The following is an 18,966-nucleotide window of genomic DNA, read 5'->3' as shown; positions in this document are numbered from 1 at the left end:
GCTACAGTATTTTAGTTTTACATTTATTGTCCCTCATCCTTTTAAACTAATTTCTTTATATCTGTTGATCATCTAATGTGTTTTATTTGCCGTTAACCTAAATTTACTTTGTTAACTTTCCAAAATTTGTCTCTGTATCTCCAATGTTCTCAGGTTCCAATGTAATATATTTAGATGTGATTTTATGATGTTTATTGGTCCTTACCTACAATAAACGTTTAATCTGAGAAACTTTGTCTTTAATTTTGGAACATGTGCAGTATTTTCCACTTAAATATTGCTTCTTTACTATCTCCCCCCATTCTTGTATTCAAAAAGCTCAAATTGTTTGAGCTTTTCAAGCTATCTTTCAAATCACTTACCTTTTCTGTCCATACGTGCTGAATATCTGGTACTATTCTCCTCAGTTCACTAATTCTCTACAATTGAGCATGATCAAATATTTATTTCAGTGAATATAATTTTAATTTCCAATATGCCTAAGTGCTTTTTCTTCATATACATTTTTCTTATTTCATTTCTGCCAACTTTTGTTTCCTAATTTCTTGTTCATTTTAATATATACCATGACTTCAAATGTGTCTTTCAGAACATTAAACACATGTATTTAAAGTTCTTATTGACTGGTCCACAAAATTAATTTCACCTGTAGTGACATAGCAAAGGCTGGGGAGAAAGAGGGATGTGGGAGTAGTCTGCCCTGAGGTGCAGGCAACAAGGGGGTATATTGATAGAGAATTTAAGAACAATTTTTAAAAACTGACTTAAGTTTACTCTACTTTTTGTCATTCTCATAGTCTAGAGTTCCTGAACAACATTAATGAGATTAACCAAGAGGTCCTTAACATTCCTGTTCCTCTTAGCTTGACTAAACTTTAAACCAGTTTCTTCCCGACTATAAGCCAACCATACTTCTTTTTCTTATAGTATCTCCCCTTTGAGATATAAATCTTCTCCCAGCCTGTTGCCATTTTTATAAGCCAGGAATTCTTTTTCAAGAAACTGGGAGTCAGGGGTGCCTGGGTGGCTCAGTCAGTTGAGCACAGGACTCTTGATTTCTGCTCGGGTCATAATCCCAGGGTCGTGCAATTGAGCCCCGTGTTGGTCTCCATGTTGGGTGTGGGACCTGCTTAAGGTTCTCTCTCTGCTCCCTGCCCCTCTGCTCTGCTTGCTTGTATACGCTTTCTCTAAAAGGAAGGAAGGAAGGAAGGAAGGAGAAAGAAAGAAAGAAAGAAAGAAAGAAAGAAAGAAAGAAAGAAAGAAAGAAAGAAGAAAGAAAGAAAGAAAAAGGGAAGAAGGAAGGAAGGAAGGAAGGAAGGAAGGAAGGAAGGAAGGAAGGAAGGAAGGAGAGAGGCAAATAAGAAATGGAAAGAAAAGAGAAAGGAAGGAAGGAAGGGAAGAGGGAAGGAAGAAAGAGAAAGAAAGAAAAGAGAAAGGAAGGAAGGAAGGAAGGAAGGAAGGAAGGAAGGAAGGAAGGAAGGAAGGAAGGAAGGAAGGAAGGAAGGGGGAATCATCCCTTCAAAGTGTAATCAAGATAGCTTGCTGTCTTCCGGTCTCTGTGGAGGGTAGAAGCCTGACTTCCACAAGCACCAGGTGGCAAACACAGATGGCCTGATCAAACTGATTGAGCTCCCCTCAAACCAAGGCCTTTCAGTACTTTCCCCTTAGCTCACCAGAGTGCTTGCAAGTTTCCCACCTTCTGTTCCAATGGAGTTTAGTTCCATCTCTTTGACCTCTTGCAATCCTCTTATATAATGTCCTCTTTGCCTGTTTAACTCTGTATGGTATAATTATTCTTTGACAGTTCAAAGTACTCTGCTCTACAGTCACCTGTAGTACTCTACTCTTCTTATTAAATGAGATTGTATTCCAATTGCTGGTTATGTTTGTCTGTCTTAACATGAGGAATTCTCTTACCATTCGCTTCCAGGACTGTTGTTATTGGACTTGATATGTGACTAAGTGTGCTATTATACCCATTTGTCCTTTTGTCTTTACTATTTAGTTGAATGTGGCAATATTTCCAATTAAAAAATTAATACCTTGCAGGGAGCATTGGTCAGGTGGCTAATCTCTGGATGATGAGATACAAGCGAAAATTAAATCATCTTTCCTGACAGAAAAATAAACTTTACTTTGTTTAATCTGCTATATTTAGGTTTTTAGTTACATTCAATAAGCCCAAACCTTAACTGATTCAGCTTCCATGGCACATCGAATCTGCCACAGAAATTACTCCTTTCATGAAAAAGAACTGGAATTTGAAGAAGCAGTACTGTTTTGTGGCAGCTGGTGATGAGTGTAGGTCACTGACTGTGTGTCTCAGTCATGCATCTCCTTACTAGTCGATATTCTTTCCTGGAGCTTACAAAGCATTGATTTTATACTTACTTTTCAGACATCCATACCAGCTTAGACCAGAATTTACCAAGCGTTTTTTTTTTTTCTTCTAACAAAATTAAACACACAACATAGCAGTAAATCTACACACTAAAAGTAAAAACAGGGAGACAAGATAGTAGCAGAGTGGCCTCTGGAGTGAGAGAAGAGGAATATCAGACCGACCCCAGAGTGGCATTGTGTGCTGTAATGGAGTCTATTAGCCTGTAATCATATCAGCTCATTATCTTGCATTACAAGGTAGTTTAAAATGCTATTTTCTTTTTGGATAGACAGGAGTGCTTTCACTTAATTCTCTCTAGCAGTCACAGATGTGCAGGTGCATTACCCTGCATGCTCAAATTTCTAACGAAGAGGGAGAACACTGAGAAAAATTCATACTGACTAATCATCAGGCTTACTTGTTTTTCCCACATATACTGGAAATTTTCTTCATTCCAGGTCTTGGGTGTGTTATTCTGTTCTTGACTAGCATTCTTTTGATATCTAATATGTATTGTCTGCCCTCAAGTGGAAGTACGCTCTTATATATTAAAAATTAATATTAATTAATAAACTAGGTACCAGTTACATTTAGTGATCCGGAAGAACATTACATCTGTGGAAAAAATCGTTACTGCTAGCTAAAACTCAACTATTTCATACTTACCAATGTAATTATTTGGAGATCCCCACCTCTGCCAAGTTTTGTCCCTACTAGGGGAAAAAAATCATACATATCATTACTTTCAACCATACTTATGAAAGTGAGTATTTTGGTGACAATATTGGTTGAAAAGATAGTACACAGAAGGAATTTGGAATAAAAACCTGAAATAGTTACATCCTAATAAAGACATTATTTTTAAATTATATTCCTAAAAAATTATATCCTATGTAATGATCAAGGTTTCCTATAATAAATGTTTGATGGGAGAATGTAAGTATCATGGAGAAGATTTATAAATCAGGATTTGGATTTACTAAGGTACAGGGTGGGACATTGCCTCCTGACATCACCTGAGGATTTCATCTTTTTGGCCAAAGACTCTCTCACACATGCCCATATGATGCCACATAATTTGAAATGTCACCGTTTGGTAAAGGGTATCAAGATGCTCACCAAATTAATAGGAAGACTGGAGAAACACTCTACAGCAGGAACCAAAGAACTTAAGGCTCAACTAAGTGTCAGCCATGTAAACATATGCATAGAACATGTGGCAGATTACATTATGCTCTCAATTCTCCATTCCATTATGATAACATTATACACTCACATCCTTGCTGTGGTCTCTTGGTAGAAAAAATGTATTTCCCTAGTCTCTTGATTTTGGGCTTAGCCATGTGACTTCCTGTGGCCAATGGGATGTCTGTGGGCATGATAATAGCAAACACTTGGAATGTGCCTCCGACATGCATGTGCCAGGTATCCCACTGTCTCAGAAGAATGTAAGTGATAGGGAGAAATTCTAAACACTAGGCATGGCTTGGAGCCAAGTCCAGCCATGTACAGTCTAGATCAGCAGAGCCCCAATTAACACGTAACTCACAAGTAAGAGGCAAATGCTTTGGTTTTATGCCACTGAGATGTTTGTGGCTGTTTTCTGGTGCAGTAAAAGCTACGTAAAACAGGAAAACAATGGCTCCAATGCTACTGGACACTGGCAGTCACAGAATTTGCCAAAAGCAGCAATAAATATCCTGTACCTTCCTAATTTTCCCTCAGGTATCAAACTCCCAGATAAAAATAGGTAATAAGACATCAGACCTCAATAGATGACAGAACTCCTTTTGTTTTCATGGTGGTGAGTAAAATCCTGTTTCCCAAATATTTAAGGGTTATTCCAAAAGAGGAAATGTATTCCAACATTGGATACCCAAAATAGCAAAGATCCACTACAACACTCAATGTAGGCATTGAACAGAATCCCAATTTAGGGGAATAAATACTAACTGTGCAGCATCTTCAAAAGAGGTTCCTTAATAAGCATTACACCAAAATAATGGTTCAAAGTTTACTTTTCAAATCTGGAAAACAAAAGAAAAATTGACGTCTTTCCTTCAGGTCTTCTATGAACTTTAAATTGTTAATATATTTTGTGATTTTCCGAAGGACTAGAAGTCATAGTGTGTAGCATTCCCCAAACTTGACTGTAGTGACCTGTTCCTTGACATCTCATAACAGGAATTGAAACACTGTTAAAGGAAATCACAAAGTACTTTTGGAATACAAGTAACTAATAGGAAATAGTAACTAATTGTGTCTGCATTTAGATGTTGCATTTAGAGAGGGATGCTTGTGAGCAGAGTCTAGAATGCTGCGTAGGACTTTTCCAAAACAATTTTTGAGAGAAAAATATTTCAAGTATAGGAAGCACAATCCAATGTGAAAGACAGATATACAATGAAATAGGAATTTTAGTCAGAGATACACAACAAAGACAAGGAAGAATGATGGCTGTTTAGATAGCTGGAATTATGATTAAAGTGAAGGCAATATGGGCTATGCGACATTGTGTTTAGATGCATGAATGTTGGCCTTGAGCACACCAGAGTAATTGCCTCCATGAATCTGGGCAAAGCATGTTACTTCCCTCTTCCCCAGTTTCTTCAGAGAAAATCTTGTGAGATTCTATGTTAAGTAACGTTAAGTAATTCAAATAGGCTGTAGTAAAGTATGTGAGTAGGGAAGGGCAAGTAAGGTAAAGCCATAGACTAGAGTAGGAGCCAGATTTAAAAGCAAAACAAAACTAACTAAAACAATGTAGCCTCATAGTGTCCAAACAATAGGGTTAACATTGACTGAATACATACTTTGAATCAGGTACTTTTTCATACAATATATATACTTATTAATGTTCAAAATAATCACAAAGGTAAATATTATTCTTTGCCTAGTTACAATGTGAAAACTGAAGCACAGTGATATTAAGTAATTTGCCCAAAGTTACACAATTAGTACATTGCAGAACTGAATTTGGAGCTCGGGTTATCTTGCCCCAGAGTTCATGCTTTGAACCACTATGCCAGTGGCATTCAAAGTAATTGTTTTTTTTTTTTTGTTTTGTTTTGTTTTTTTTTGTTTTGTTTTTTTACCGCAGTCAGTAGTGAGAAATATATTTACGTGATAAATTTGTGCGTGTGTGTGTGTGTGCGTGTGTGTGTGTGTATCACGTTCCACAAAATTATAGGTATTTATACTATGTGTGATTTATTTGGCTATTTTGATTCTAGTACAGTCTTTTTAAATTGTTTCTAAAGAAACAATTTCATCACAAAAGAGGAAATGTTCATCACAAAAGAGGAAATTTATTTTGGAACCACTAAGTAATCATAGTCTACTGTTTAAATAATAGTGCACTGTTCCATAATTTGCACATCTTTCTAAGGAATTTAAAGTTTATCCTACAAAAAGAAAAGTAGAACAAGTGAAGGACTCTAAATAAGGGAATAACCTAATCAGATGATATACTTTAGAATATCACTCCCAGTGTGGAGCTTAGGTTGGAAAGAGTTGGCGCTGGAAGTAACAAGCCTACCTAAGAGACTGTTGCAATACCACAGAAGAAAACAAAATGTGGAAAGCAGGAGTCAGGAAATGTAATCAAAGGGCATAGTGATTATGCCCTTTTCCTCTTTGCCAAGTGTCAAAAATTAAGTAGAATCACATTTTGACCTGATAGTAGCTAATAAACAACTAATTACTCTTTAATTTTATCTATTACTTTTTTACCTATTACCAAATTTTATCTATCTGTATAGTCTAAAACAAATTAGCCACTTTATTCTGTTTTCACATTGTTGACTTAGCTTGAGTTTAAAGTCTACCAACACCACTGTTTTCTTTTCATATGAACGTTGGGCAGTGGTTTTGTCTCCCTGTTCAGTTCTCTAACCTTAAATATTTCATCCACTCCATCCCTGTCCATGTCAGCCTTCTCAGGTCACATTTGCAAACATAATTATGCCACCACCTATGCTGATTTCTTAGTGAGCTCAGGTGGGCCTGCCAGCAACCACCTCTTACTGTTGGGAGGTTCATAAACTATGTTTAATCATCTCATCTAGAGCTTTACAGAAAATCTATGTTTGCCACTTTGAATTTTTTTTAATTGTTAAAAACAAAATATGAGGAAACTTTTCCCACCTCAATTCTTTCGGCATCACTTCTTTTTTTCCCAAAATGTAAATGTGATTACTCATAATGATTCCACAATTAAACATGTAAATTCCTTATATAATACGATGTTCCATTACTTTGGACTAGGGATTTGATTTCAGTTAAAGTGGCTATCTACCTTGAGCACTGTGTCGAAAACAGTCCAAAGTGCTTACCACACCATTTCCTCTTCCTAGGCATACTGTTTGATAAATTCCCCAGCCTCCCTCGAGGCTCCGTTTAAACCATGTGACTGATGTGGAGAGACATTATCTATCTATCTATCTATCCATCCATCTATCATCTATCTATCCACCTATCTCTTAAACCATTTATCTATCTATCTATCTATCTATCTATCATCTATTCGTCCATGTATTTGTTTTTATCTTATAACTCTGGCTATAAAATCCCTATATAATTTCCCACCCTTCCTTACTATAGTGAACTTGGGCACCATGTAATTAAAATATCAGCAACACAAGACGAAAAGAGCCTGTAAAGCTGTTTCCTGCCAAAGAGAGTCCCAGACCTACACTGGACTGCGGAATTATAGGCTCTAATTTCACTCCAGAATAGACTGATCTATCCTGACATGTGCAAAGATTAATTTCCTTTTTAATATTTGTTCTTTCCTTTCCATTTTGAGAACATTCTAGTTATAGAAGATAAATGTAAAGATAAACAGTTATGCTTTCTGTTATCAGTTAACTTTATATGACCTTCCCTAATTAATGCACTTATATCGTCTTTGTTCTTGATCTAAAAGTCACTTACACATTTCACAAATTCCCTTGTTCAACAAATAATAGCATGCACTATGGGCCAGGTACTGGTCTAGGTGCTTGCAGGATCACAGTGAATACTAAAGTAGATCAGTTAGAAGCCTGACGGAAATAGAAGTCTCTAATTCTGTGTGTTTGTGAATGCGTTACTAGAATATTGCTTAGAGATGCAATGGGCTACTTTTAACTTTGAATTTTCACAATCAGAAAACAAGAGGAGATTTAGGAAGCAACAGCTGCTCTAGAGCTATGTCTCTGATGTTCAGCATGAATCCTTGTATCTTACAAAATCACTGAAAGAATGTGATGAAAGGCGCTAGAGAGGATGGTCACTACTTGGTAAATCAAATAACAAAGTAGTGTGAAAAAAATAACAAACTAATGTGAAAAAAATCACAAAGGTAAGGAAGCAGACTTTTTGAAAGGATGAAGTTTTTGGTACTGAAAAAGCTGTCTTCGACTTCAGGTATGACTACATTTACATTTCAGTAATTAACAGAGGCATCTGAACAAATGTGTGTAATATGTGTGCAGTGTATAGAGTACTGGGACCTAGAAATTTTTGTTAGTATGTAGTGTCATGAAAATTTTTAACAAATTCTCTTCCTATATTTTCAATGATTCCATCTGGTAATAAACTATCATTTCATCTCCATTTTCTCACTGGAATCCAGGAAAAAGTTGTCTTTATTGTTTTCACTGTCTTTTGAAAATTCAAAGTACAAGCAAAATAAATTAAGATGTACCACATACTCTCTTCTTAGTACTGTAGTAGTTTTTGAGTGACACATCTTGCTCCTTTACTAACAGGTAGACGATTAGGAAGAAATTGACATTATTTTTTTAAAGCAATGATATAAAATTTTTTTCAGAAATCATCTCTGATTTCTGTTGAATAGAAGTGTGTGTATGTGTTGGGGGGAGGGCAATCTAGCCAGCCTGGAAGGCAGCTACATTTACTGCTAAGAACTTGGCACGGATGATGTATCATCTTCCACACTTGTTAACATCTACATGGAATGCTCCTGCTACCTGAGAGTATGCATCGTGACATATCACATGTTGTTTCTATAACTTTAAGAGTAAGATTTCCAACAACACAGATATCATGTCTCAATTATGCAGTGAGAATAAAACTCTCAGGGAAGTTTTATCATGTTAAGAATCGAAGGAATAAATGAGTCATTGTTTATAAATTGAATTTTTACAAAGATGAACTCAACCGTAACAGATTCATTTTGAACAGTTTGTGCTTCTAGGGGAAACAAGTGCTCCTCTGAAGAAAGATGGTATATTTGAGTGTGTGTTTTTCATTTTTTTCCAGAATTATCCACATGTATATATTACTAAGTTGAAAGATAAATGCTCAATTTTAAATGTTACGTTACCTTAATATGCATAGCTTGCCAGCATAGGCTGCATTTAAGCCATGACATGAGTCCAGATTTTACTCATGAAAGAAACAGAAAAGAGAATGTATTATTAACATTTAAACATGTACAAAAGTTTAAAGAGAAGAGACAATAACATAAAGAAATTCTCTCTACCTACCTGTTTAATCCCTAATTCTTAATAAAGGAATCTAGTAATACCAGAAAATATACAAAACATAAATGGCACATTGAGAAAAATTCTCCAGTGGTGATTGAACTAGAGCTTTACATGTAATGCAGAAGTATATGGATTCATGTGCACAATATGCATTGAATACTTACAATGCTCCATTTTTGAAGTCTTAAACCTGTACCATTGCTTATATAGCATTTGAGGCTTGCTATGGGATTACTTTACAAAGGAGGTAACTTTGCATTTGTACATCATATATATATGTATATATATGTATATATATAAACATACATACACACATATCCATACATGACTACAATCAGAGCCTTATCAAAGTTTACACTATAAATTCCTGAGGGCAATGATCAGAAAGTTTTGTTTGCCACTCTATTTCAGCATAAATTCTTCATAAATACAATTTATTTACAATTGATTTACCAACCTAGGCAGTGTTTTGCAAACATTTATTTTTAAATACTTAATTGCCTATTTTGCATGTTTTTCCATTATACTGTTGGAATCTTTGTTTTTTTTATTCCGCAGCTCTTTAATTTTTATTTATTTATTTATTCATTTTTAATATGAAATTTATTGTCAAATTGGTTTCCATTCAACACCCAGTGCTCATCCCAACAGGTGCCCTCCTCAGTGCACATCACCCACCCTCCTCTTCCTCCCACCCCCCATCAACCCTCAGTTTGTTCTCAGTTTTTAAGTCTCTTATGCTTTGGCTCTCTCCCTCTCTAACCCATTTTTTTCTTCCCCTCCCCCATGGACTTCTGTTAAGCTTCTCAGGATCCACATAAGAGTGAAAACATATGGTAACTGTCTTTCTCTGTATGACTTATTTCACTTAGCATCACACTCTCCAGTTCCATCCACGTTGCTACAAAAGGCCATATTTCATTCTTTCTCATTGCCACGTAGTATTCCATTGTGTATTTAAACCACAATTTCTTTATCCATTCATCAGTTGATGGACATTTAGGCTCTTTCCATAATTTGGCTATTGTTGAGAGTGCTGCTATAAACATTGGGATACAAGTGCCCCTATGCATCAGTACTCCTGTATCCCTTGGGTAAATTCCTAGCAGTGCTATTGCTGGGTCACAGGGTAGATATATTTTTAATTTTTTGAGGAACCTCCACACTGTTTTCCAGAGTAGCTGCACCAGTTTGCATTCCCACCAACAGTGCAAGAAGGTTCCCGTTTCTCCACATCCTCTCCAGTATCTATAGTCTCCTGATTTATTCATTTTGGCCACTCTGACTGGCATGAGGTGACATCTGAGTGTGGTTTTGATTTGTACTTCCTGATGAGGAGCGACGTTGAGCATCTTTTCATGTGCCTCTTAGCCATCTGGATGTCTTCTTTAGAGAAGTGTCTATTCATGTCTTCTGCCCATTTCTTCACTGGATTATTTGTTTTTCGGGTGTGGAGTTTGGTGAGCTATTTATAGATTTTGGATACTAGCCCTTTGTCTGATGTGTCATTTGCAAATATCTTTTCCCATTCCGTTGGTTGTCTTTTAGTTTTGTTGATTATTTGCTGTTAAGAAGCTTTTTATCTTCATAAGGTCCCAATAGTTCATTTTTGCTTTTAATTCCCTTGCCTTTGGGGATGTGTCAAGTAAGAAATTGCTGCGGCTGAGGTCAGAGGTTTTTTCCTGCTTTCTCCTCTAGGGTTTTGATGGTTTCCTGTCTCACATTCAGGTCCTTTATCCATTTTGAGTTTGTTTTTGTGAATGGTGTAAGAAAGTGGTCTAGTTTCATCCTTCTGCATGTTGCTGTCCTGTTTTCCCAGCACCATTTGTTAAAGAGACTGTCTTTTTTTCCGTTGGATGTTCTTTCCTGCTTTGTCAAAGATTAGTTGGCCATACGTTTGTGGGTCTAGTTCTGGGGTTTCTATTCTATTCCATTGGTCTATGTGTCTGTTTTTGTGCCAATACCATGCTGTCTTGATGATGACAGCTTTGTAGTAGAGGCTAAAGTCTGGGATTGTGATGCCTCCTGCTTTGGTCTTCTTCAAAATTACTTTGGTTATTCGAGGCCTTTTGTGGTTCCATATGAATTTTAGGATTGCTTGTTCTAGCTTTGAGAAGAATGCTGGTGCAATTTTGATTGGGATTGCATTGAATGTGTAGATAGCTTTGGGTAGTATTGACATTTTGACAATATTTATTCTTCCAATCCATGAGCACGGAATGTTTTTCCATTTCTTTATATCTTCTTCAATTTCCTTTATACGCTTTCTATAGTTTTCAGCATACAGATCTTTTACATCTTTGGTTAGGTTTATTCCTAGGTATTTTATGCTTCTTGGTGCAATTGTGAATGGGATCAGTTTCTTTATTTGTCTTTCTGTTGCTTCATTATTAGTGTATAAGAATGCAGCTGATTTCTATACATTGATTTTGTATCCTGCGACTTTGCTGAATTCATGTACCAGTTCTAGCAGACTTTTGGTGGAGTCTATCGGATTTTCCATGTATAATATCATGTCATCTGCAAAAAGCGAAAGCTTAACTTCATCTTTGCCAATTTGGATGCCTTTGATTTCCTTTTGTTGTCTGATTGCTGATGCTAGAACCAGCAACACTATGTTAAACAACAGCGGTGAGAGAGGACATCCCTGTCGTGTTCTAGTGTATTTTTCCCCATGGGGTGAATTATTTCCATTATATTATTTTTCATTATTAAATTATTTCTGATTAAATGTCACCCATTCTTTGAAATTGTGGCCACCTTCTACATATCTTCCGCAAGCAGAATGTATTCTCCCTCTCACCCCTGGCATCCTATGACTCTTTACTCTTTCCACTACCACAGCATTTATCATACTTTGTTGTGGTTATTTGCATATATGACTATACCTTACACTAACCTGTTACTCCTTTGAGACTTTTACTTTATCATTTTTTTAATCTCCATCCTTAACACAGGATTAGACACATGTATCAGTCTCCATATTTTTTCAATGTAATTGCCCAAGAACCGAAGACCCCCTGGTTTGGAAAGAATTGTGTTTTACAGTCTTTTTCTTGTTAAATGTTGTGATTATGGGTTATGGCTTAACAAGGGATATGGCATTTGGGAAACATGTAACTCTTGGCAGATAGAAATTCCCAAAGAGAATTGTAGAGAACAGCTAGGCACTCCTTGAAAGGTGCCTGCCAGTCATAAAGTACCCATCTTAAGAAGCTTGAGAACCACTGTTACGCACTCAGCTTCTTCTGAAAGTCTTCTTTTGCAGGGTCACTTTTTAACCAGAGAACACCTGAGGGAACCTAGAATTGGCACCTACTGTGCCAATGAATCTGACGAGAGACTGGCTGGTACCCTATGAGGTTTTCATATCTCCATGTGTGTTTTCATATGTTTTTTTTTTTTTAAGACCTATTTCCATCTTTCCCAAAATGTTTTCTGGAGCATTTTTTTTCCATAGAATGGCAATAGCTGTTAGTTTAAGAAAGCATTTTGTCATTAAAAAAAAAAAAGAGAGAATGAAGGGTAAAGTAAAACAAAACAAAGCAAAAAAATGTAGGAACCTTGAATTAGGATTTTTCAGAGCCTCTAATACAGAAATGAATGCTAAATTTTCAAGGAAAATAATATGTAATGGTTTTCAAAAATTATTCAACCATGGAAACTTGTTATTTAAAAATTTTTTTTTTTACATTTATTTATTTTTGAGAGACAGAACACAAGTAGGGAGGGGCAGAGAGAGAAGGAGACAGATCCGAAGCAGGCTCCAGGCTCTGAGCTGTCAGCACAGAGCCCGACACAGGGCTTGAACCCACGAACTGTGAGATCACGACCTGAGCCGAAGTTGGACGCACAAACAACTGAGCCACCCAGGCACCCTGGAAACTTATTATTTTTATCTTTTATGATGTAACTATAAAAATACACTTTATGAAATATAAATCAAAACCATTAGATTTTTCCTACTCCTAGACACCCTCATCAAATGTTTCCCTTATTCATATACACAACTCTTCCTGCATGACTCAGATCCTGAGAGAAGTTCAGGAACATTTCCTCAACTGGTGCTAATGGCATTACAAGCCATGCCACATGAATATTCTTTCCTAAATTAAGTTTTAAACGAATATGTCGGCTCAAAAGTAACTGCCACATGAACAAATAAAAATGTCATGCTAATGTACAAATTCCAAATCTATTAGACTTTTAAATAGTATTATATGTTATTACAGTGACAGTATGTTCTTCTTTTATCCCTTTGTCCTTTTCAAAATCAATTCTACCCTTACTACAGTAAAAGTAAAAATTTAGAAACATGAAATGCAAATTACCAAGGGTTTAACCATAAAAATGCAGAATATGTTCATGCTATTGTATGAAAAATAACTTTGGTTAAAATCTCAGCTTTCATCTAGCTTCTCAATACACAGGAAAAGTTAATGGAAGTGACTTCAGAATCTTGGTCTGTGCACAGGGATACATTACATTTATTATTCAAGCTACTGTGCAATTCCATTTACATTTCACCACATGTAGTTCTTATGTATTACTTTTCTGTGGCAAGAATTTACTTTCTTACAATTCTGGGATTGTTTAATAATCACTGTGCTCTATTCCAAAAATAATGGGAATAACAATAAAATTGTCGATAGAAGCAGAAAAATAAGAATATGACTAATTGTCGGAGATTTATTAAGCAAACCAGATATTGGTAAGTAAACATTGAGCCAAAACCCGTACCTTAGACATTGCACAGATATATGCTTGAATGTGATAAGGTCAATGAAATTTATTGAGAATGTCAAATGAGTTCACTTGTTAACTCATTAACAAGACTCTGGTTGTCTCTTTACAATGAGGTATATATCTCCTTAGTTGTTTAAGTAAAGGAATAAAAATATTTTCAATGTTATATTTTAGAATTTGTCATAAATCAATAATTTAATGTGTCAGTTTGAGATGCATAAAAAGATTCATAGAATTCAAACCCTCAAATTAATAGACTGAACGTTGATATTGATGTGTAATGTGTACATTGTAATATGTAATATAAAATTAATAAGTAATAGAATATTACTCTAATATTACTCTATTTCCTCAGGCTTACTAAACACCTATGATATATTACAATTTAGTTATTTTTCAGTTCCCAAATACTGGGCTTGTAAATTTTTTTAAAGACATTTGCTTACAAGCTTTGGTCGTTGGAATCACGTCACACTGATGAGTATGAAATATTTCCACTATCAATGAGTTGGAGGCAGCTCTGCTCACATCCACAGCTGGAATGGATCTGCTTCTATAAAAATGGGAAGTAGCAGCTGCAGAGAACATAAATTGTGCAATTGATTTGATTTTGCAAAGCAAACACATTCTTCGTGTTATGATTTAGCTTGCTAATTAGGCCTTGCATAATCAAAGGAAATTTGAAAGAAAATAATACTGAATTAAGCTCAACTTCTACACCTTCTGACATGTCCTTGTAATAGCTTTCACATTTTCAAGATCACTGTATCTTAAATTGAGTGCCTTGAACAACAAAAGAATGATTGGCAAATAATGTCCCTTTGAGTGAATGTGTCTTAGTACAAAATGCAAATAAAGCCAAACAGAAGAATATCAACTGATCTTTGACACCTGCGTCTCAAGAACTATGCAAACCAAAAGCATGCATCTTCTTTTATTTTGTAACAAGTGTCTGCAAACTCTTCCTGTAAAGGGCCATGGTAAATATTTTTTGCTTTGTGTGCCACATACTCCGTAACGCATCTAGCCAACTTCTCTTCTTAGGTGGAAAGCAACTATAGACAATATATAAATAAATGGGTGTGGCTGTGTTGTAATAAAACTTCATTTACAAAAATAGGTAATGGGTCCTATTTGGCAGCTCTTGGTTTATTTAATTCTCAGGAATGAAGGTTAACAATGGTGTCAACTATACTTCAATTTAAAAAAAGAAAAAATAGACTATTAACCTAAACCATGACTAGAGATAAAAAGATTTCCTATATAATGACAGTTTAATTATCAGAAAGATGTTATATTCTAAACATATATGTATTTAGAATACAGCAATAGAGTATAAAAATACATTTTAAAAATGAAAAAAAAACCTAATGATCACCTATGCAACAGTAGTAAATGTGACTTTATGTTGTCAAGCCAACATTGTGTCATATATATTTCACATCCTATATATGTTATATATAAAGAAATCTGCATATGTGGTATGTATATATGTACTTACAAATGCTTATGTGTATGTGCACATATATATGTATATACAGAGAGAGAGAGAATGCATGCAAAGCACATTTTGTGAATTATGTGTGGGATAAGAGGGGAAAATGGAAACGTATTATGGAACAAGTCAAACCTGACTATTTGGAGTAAAAATAAATCTATTAGCAAATTCACAAATTGTGCTTGTTTGTAATGTACATGTAGCTGTTTAATCAGTCAACATACATGTTGAATATTTCTTATGAGCTGACAATTCTTCTGCTGTCAATAGAAATAAAAGAAGTAAATTGTACTTGCCTTTAGAAGCTCACAATATAATTGACATACATGCATATATTCTAACTAGAAAATTATAATATAAACAAATACCTACGTATAATGTGATATATATCACATTATGGGATAGATAGATAGGCAATAGATAGTTCAAGGTATCTCACATTAGTAGCACACACAACAGATGTTATAGAAATCGGGAAGGAAGAGAGAATTGTGAGCTGTGTGGTGTCAGTGAAAAACCATTAAAACAACACAGGCTTTGAAATATGAGTAACATCAGTTAGATTTACACTAGGGGGAGGGAAGTATTATTTTAGATGGTATAGGACACAGTGCACAGATAATGGGTAGGAAATTTCAAGCTGGGCTAATGGGGAGATAAGAATTTCAAAAAGTAGATTGGGGTGCAACTGGAAAAAGAGCCTTGAATCGCATACAAGAAAGTGTTAACTTTATTCCGTAACCAATGTAGAATCAGTTATTGATCAGAGAAGCAACCAGACAAAACTGCTTTTCAAGGTGATTACTCCAGTAGGGGTTGTGAAATGAGATGAACCCAGAAGGTGGCAGAAAACAGTGAGACTGATTGGGGAGGTTTTGCATGATGAGGTGAGAATGATTGACACAGTGTAGTGGCAATGCCAGTGGAACTGAGCAGACGTATCACTGAGCCAGTCTCAAGGAACTCTCAGAATAACACCTGGCATTACATTTACTTAATGCAAATTTACTATTATGAGTCAGTGTATATGCCAGGCAATGACATTTTTACTTGTATTCACATGTTTTATCTTACGCACACAAAAAAGAGACAGAACTTGCAAAATGATTGGGACTTTGATGTAAAGTGTCTAACACACCAATAGGTGTTTAAGGAAAAACAGCCCCAATAATAAGTACAGTTTGGAATCAAACAAACTGGGAAAGTGGTTGGTAACAAATTTTAAAAAAGATTCTTTGAAGCTAATATGCTGTTTGTATGTAGTGAATCTCCCTACCAGGAATGCTTCTGGCTCAGCATCTTCATATTCCTTTATCTAGGATGTTCTTTGCTCAGGATCATTTCCTTACTTTATTCAGGACCCAACTCAAATGTAACCTCTTCTGAGGCCTTTTCTAACCACACATCCAATCGCAGTATCTCCATTACTTCCGATCCTATCATCCCCTACTTCATTATTTCACAGTTCTTAACACTATACAAAGTTACTATTTTTTGTTCTTCCCTAGTCTTTGGCTGTAAATTTTTCCAGAATAGGGATGTTGACTTCCTTTGTCATTGCTGTATCTCTTGTGCCTAGCACAGAACTTGGCCCATTGTAAACATTCAATATATAGTAACTGAATGAATAAATGAGTGAATAAATTGAAAAATAACTGTGTATGTGAGTAGAATTAGCCATTTCCCATTACCACCTGGAGCTCAGGCCCTAATCACTGCTTATATAGGTTAATGCAAATACCTCCTATTTCTCTTGAGTTTCCAATTTTCCATTTCAAATAGCCCTTACACAGAGAGAGGTTAAGCTTACTAAAACACCATTCTAATCAGGTCAATTCATGTAATTGGATGTCTTCCTCTCTTCTGTCTGATAACACTGAAATTCCTCATCCAGGAATTCAAAGCTCTCAGGAATCTCAATCTAACTCAGTTATCCAACTCCATTTCCTAAGACTACAAAATACTTTTTTGTTCTCAGTCAGGCTGCTTTCTTGAAAGTTGCCTGTAAACCCTACGCTCATTCTTGTCTTTTTGCTTTTACATGGGGACTGTTCTTATACAGAAGACTCTTTCCATTCAAATTCACTTTCCAAAATCTTGCAAAGTGTTCACAGACCACCACGATTAATGCACATATATTAATATATTAACTTCTCAATAAATATATTTTTAAATGTTTTCTGTTACACCGTTTTAGGATGACTCTATAAATGTTTTTCTTTCACAGGGAATTTACACAGATCTCAAGGGCATTCATATTTGGGAGTTAAAGGTAACTATTTCTCTTATACTCTACAAAAAATCTATAATGAGAGGTGCTTATTTGTAACTACTTCAATTCAAGTATAATTTAATTATGTTTTCTCTTTCTTCTGTCATGGTTATTAATCTGAGTTTATATATATATATGTGTTTGTGTGTATACGCATATACATATATATGTGTGTGTATGTATATATACGTGTACATATATATACACATACATATATATGTGTGTATATATATACATATATGTGTGTGTGTGTGTGTGTGTGTGTGTGTGTGTATATATATATATATATATATATATATATATATATACACTTTATATCCACATATTAGATGTGGAAAAATAATTTCTGGTCCTCGAGTTAAAATGCCTAAGAGAGGCGCCTGAGTCGTGCAGTAGGTTAAGCATCTGACTTTGGCTCAGGTCATGATCTCGCAGTTCATGAGTTCGAGACCTGCGTCAGACTCTGTGCTGACAGCTCAGAGCTTGGAGCCTGCTTCTGATTCTGTGTCTCCCTCTCTCTTTGCTCCTCCCCAACTTGTTCTCTGTCTCTCTCTCTCAAAAAAAAAAAAAAAAAAAAAAAAAGCAAAAAACATCATTAAAATGTATAGGGAATATTCTTTTCCAATGTTCTGCCATTAAGAGTGCACTTTTGGTCACAGACACATCTGGTTTACAGGACCTACCACCCTGCATAACTTTGCCTCTTTGCCCATAGTGTGATCTACTTATTTTTGTATTGTTAGCAGCAAACTGGTAGGTTTGCTTCCTTTAGCTACCCTCCTGGGCCACGTCATTCTACCTTGTGCCACAGCATGCTTTATCCTTTTTTGCTTCTGCTTCTCAAGCATGAAAGTGTATTACTTTCTCATATGTAACAGCTGTTTAATAATTTTATGACAACCTAACCACTACATACACACTACATAGCTGAGCTGTACCAAGTACTACTATGATTATACAATGACAGTATTCTCTAAGCCCATGTTGGGTCCTATGCTGTCATTGTATTATACACAAGTTTTATAATTCTTTTAAAAGTTTCATTTCAAAGGAGAGGTTTTTTTGGCATCTTTTAAGAGTCACGCATTATGGATAATCTCCCCTTCATTATATCCTTAGTTTAGTGTCCCTACTCTCTCACAGATGCTTGTTGAAGGTTTCTTCTTTGTAGTTTAGGTAATGTTCCTATATAGCCACATTAATGCCTTTTTAGATTACTAGTAAAAATACAAATGCCAAATTGCCCTGTTTAGCCTATTTATGTCCTATTTTCACTTCCATGATTTGTGATTGCTTCTCTCTTTACACACATCTTTTATTTTGTTATCTTTTTTACATTGTTTATTTTTTATTATTTATTTTGTGTGTGAGAGAGACAGACAGAGAGATGCAGAGAGAGAGGGAGGGGGGAAAGAGAATTCCAAGCAGGCTCCATACTCAGCACGGAGCCCAACGCAGGGCTCAGTCTCACAACCAAGTGATCATGACTTGAGCCAAAATCAAAATGCTCAATCGACTGAGCCATCCAGGTGCCCCTACATACATAGTTTGAAAGGAAACCATATCACATCTG

At 35.6% G+C, this 18,966-nt stretch overlaps 1 long non-coding RNA gene across 1 annotated transcript; it reads right to left on the bottom strand.

Annotated features, from left to right (window-relative positions):
- Window positions 1-4,430: 4,430 nt before the first annotated feature.
- Window positions 4,431-14,187, bottom strand: LOC122240124. Its single transcript, XR_006219464.1, has 3 exons — window positions 14,070-14,187; window positions 8,715-8,776; window positions 4,431-4,578 (listed from the first exon to the last, which is right to left on the bottom strand). It is a non-coding gene; the product is annotated as an uncharacterized LOC122240124 (long non-coding RNA).
- Between the last annotated feature and the right edge of the window lie 4,779 nt (window positions 14,188-18,966).

The sequence above is a fragment of the Panthera tigris genome, chromosome B4, assembly GCF_018350195.1.
Source record: "Panthera tigris isolate Pti1 chromosome B4, P.tigris_Pti1_mat1.1, whole genome shotgun sequence".
In the NCBI taxonomy this organism is placed as follows: domain Eukaryota; kingdom Metazoa; phylum Chordata; class Mammalia; order Carnivora; family Felidae; genus Panthera; species Panthera tigris.
Note: the sequence above shows the minus strand (reverse complement) of the source record. Positions and strands in the feature narration are given on the sequence as shown.